This window comes from Trichechus manatus, unplaced genomic scaffold (assembly GCF_000243295.1).
Source record: "Trichechus manatus latirostris isolate Lorelei unplaced genomic scaffold, TriManLat1.0 scaffold00103, whole genome shotgun sequence".
In the NCBI taxonomy this organism is placed as follows: Eukaryota; Metazoa; Chordata; class Mammalia; order Sirenia; family Trichechidae; genus Trichechus; species Trichechus manatus.
Genome location: NW_004444039.1, coordinates 1,840,475 through 1,844,005, shown reverse-complemented (window position 1 = coordinate 1,844,005; position 3,531 = coordinate 1,840,475). Strand labels below are relative to the sequence as shown.

At 39.2% G+C, this 3,531-nt stretch overlaps 1 non-coding gene across 1 annotated transcript; it reads right to left on the bottom strand.

The window, feature by feature from the left end:
- Positions 1-3,198: 3,198 nt before the first annotated feature.
- On the bottom strand, positions 3,199-3,304 carry LOC111821758 (U6 spliceosomal RNA). The gene has a single exon (XR_002825096.1). It is a non-coding gene; the product is annotated as a U6 spliceosomal RNA (small nuclear RNA).
- Positions 3,305-3,531: the final 227 nt, after the last annotated feature.

The following is a 3,531-nucleotide window of genomic DNA, read 5'->3' as shown; positions in this document are numbered from 1 at the left end:
CTCCTAGGGTCCACAGAAACACCAGGCTAAGGGAACTTTTAGGAATCATCTAAACATAGACACCATTTGTGCTTGTCATCACAATGTAACCTAAGCTATTCTGGTAAGACAAGAACCTCTCAGATTTTTAAAGACCTGCAGAAGTGATGATTACATTATTTTTTCTTAGCTGTACATTTCTGATGTTCAATAATTCTCACTTTTGCAAATCTCATCTTCTCGGTTAACCCAAATTTTCTATTTTGTAATTCCCTTCTACCATTTACTTTATTGATAAAGAAAAGGGGAACCACCATACGCTCTCCTTCCAGTTAACATCGTGCATCCTTCCTGCTTCTTTGCAAACAGTATCAGGGCTGAGCATTGGTGGCCTAGAGACAGCATGAAGTTTGTTGCAAACCCCGAAAGGTTTTCTCCTGCCATGTTATTTTCTGTGTGTGTGTGCATTTCCTGGAACACAACCTTAATATCTCACTAAGTTTATCCCTCACATTGAATAAAGGCATTCTGAATTTTAATTTTCTCTGGGTTAGCCTGGTGTCGTTCATTAACATAACGAACACAAATATGTTCCTGGTGCCTTCATTGAGTTATTGCTGAAAATATGAAACCTCTGTGGACCCAGGACCTACCCAACAGATATTACTCCCCCTTATCACATTTCCTTCCTGGACTTATTTGTACTTTACAGCTCTCTTCCCCAGGAATTGCATCGCTAGTCTCCAAGGCTCTGGACATCTGTTTTGTTCAATTAATTTCATGTTCTTTTTTCATATTCCCCAGCTCCCTCTTAAAGAGGATACGCCTTGACACCAGGGAGCACAGTACTTTGGATGGAAGGGATTGTTTGAGTGTGCTTATTTTTAATTCTTTCAGAGCTTTGTGCAAACCTCTTCAAATCTGTACAAATACCACTGGTTTGCAGAGATTCACTTGGGACTGCTTCTGCATAGGAAAAGCATATTGCATAATGTTTGTGTTTCTTATAAGAGAATGAATCAGCTCCATATAATATTGAATAAAAACAGTAACTTATTAGAGAGTGGTTACTTGTAGGCAAGGGTGTCTGGTAGATCATTTTGCCTATTGCCAGTTGGAACAGAATGCTCTGTTTTTGATAGAATTGCCACTCTTCCCCTTTTGTCAGAGCTTAGGAAGCTGACAAGTATGATACAGAGTCAAAAGACAAGAGTAACTTATCAAATGGTTCCCAGTTAGGCAGACGGTGCTTCAGACTTTTTAAATGGGCTCCTTAACCTGTGAATGACTGCTGCCATTTTGATAGCAATGGAAAGATTTCTGAAATGTTTCTCTCATTTTCACACCAAATTCAGAACCCACAAAAACCAAACCAAATCCATTGTCACTGAGTCGATTCTGACTCATAGCGACCCTATAGGACAGAGTTGAACTGTCCCATAGAGTTTCCAAGGAACACCTGGTGGATTCGAACTGCCAACCTTTTGGTTAGCAACCGTAGCACTTAACCACTACGTCACCAGGGTTTCAATAGAGGTCCTATATTTACTTCAAGTGGTGCTATATTAACCAAGTCCCTTTGCCGATGAGTTGATTCCAACTCATAGCCACCCTATAAGACAGAGTAGAACTACCTCATAGGGTTTCCAAGGCTGTAACCTTTACAGAAGCAGACTGCCACATCTTCCTCCTGCTGAGCAGTTGGTGGATTCCAACTGTTGACCTTTTGGTGAGCAGCCGAGTGCTTTAAACCACTGTGCCACCATGGCTCCGTGGTGCTATATTAGGGGTGGTTCAAAACCAGTTAGCAGACAAATTGGACTGGACGATATGGAAACCAAGGCACAAAGGAAGTTAAACACTGTTCTAAATACAGATAACGAGTCATCCACCAACCTAGAAAAATGAATCCAAGTTTCTTGTCTTATAATCCATGGCTCAACATTTCACTAACATAGAGTGTACTGCAAAGAAACACATATGGGTTCAAATCCCAGCTGTCACCTGCTAGATAATGCGACCTTAAATAAGCCACTTTTCTGAGCTTCCATTTCCTTATCAATAAAATTGTAATAACAAAATCTGTCCCAGAGAGTTGTTGTGAGGATTAATAAAAAAAACTTTATAATATAAGTACAGTGTGTGGAAGTTAACTAAAGCTCAATAAATGGTAGCTATCGTCATCAACACATCCCTACTTCTTTTACTAATTTTTCTTAATGGTTTCCACTTTAAAATAAGTACATATATAAAGAAATTCCTAAGGATTGCCAATTAGCTTCCAGATATTTAAGTGCATACACTAAAGAGAGAAGGTCTCTTGAATAGGGCACAGTCATGAGAACAGGGGATCTTGGTCTTGTTCACAACTCTCCTTTCCCTTCACTCCCCACTCCCATTCCCCTCCCCCTTCTTCTTCATTATGGATTGAATTATGTTACCAAAATGATATATTGAAGTCTTAACCCTTGTTTTTGAAGATGTTATCAGTTAGGTTAACAAGAGTTTATACTGGAGTAGAATTGATCTTAATCCTATATGACTTATAAAAGAGAAGAGACACAGAGACAGAGATAGAGGAAGAACTCCATGTGACATCACAGCTGTAAGCCAAGCACAACCTGGAGCCACCAGAAGACAGGAGAAAGGCATGGGACAATTTCTATCTCAGAGCTCTCAGAAGGAATCAACACAGCTGATATCCTGATTTGGACTTCCAGCCTCCAGAGCTGTGAGACAAAAAATTACTGTTCTTATAAGCCACCCAATTCATGGTTTTCTGTTACAGCAGCCCTAGGAAACTAATACTTCTTTTCTTTCTCTCCTTCTCCCTCTCTGTCTCTTTCATAGTCTCAAATCTTCAGTTTCTTGTTACTAATCATTGCTGATATTATATTATCATACTTAATTGCTTTATTTTTTCTCCTATCAGGTATTATTCTTTCTATGTGCTTCTTAGATCTTAGCTCTACTCTCACCTTTCTTATTTCACTCCTTGTGAATAGAGTAAGCCATGAAACTGGTACCCTCCTAGCATCTTCAGTTGGTGAGCCTATGAATCTGAGATTTGTATCCCAGAAAGGTATTTCACACAATTTCCTGATATGAAGACTCATCTTATTAAAATCCATATTTCTGGGCTCCAAACCATATCTAATGAATCAATCTAATCAGTGTGGGGGCACCCTAGGAGTTTGTATTTTTTTAATTTAATTTATTAAAAATATGGAACACTTCATGAATTTGCGTGTCATCCTTGTGCAAGGCCATGCTAATATTCTTTGTATTGTTCCAATTTTAGAACATGTGCTGCAGAAGAAAACACAGGACATTTGTATTTTTAATAAATGCCCCAAGTTATCCTTCTGATGGTACAAATTTGGGAAACACTTCCCCCTGTGGCCAGGTAGCTTTACATGGTTTCTGGTCTCCAAGAAGCCATACAGAAATTGTGGATCTTAGAGAGCTGAGTGAAAGAATGTGGATGCATCTACACCAGTTCATGTCCGTTCGGAGAAAGTGAGTACACTAATGCATACACAATGGGTCACA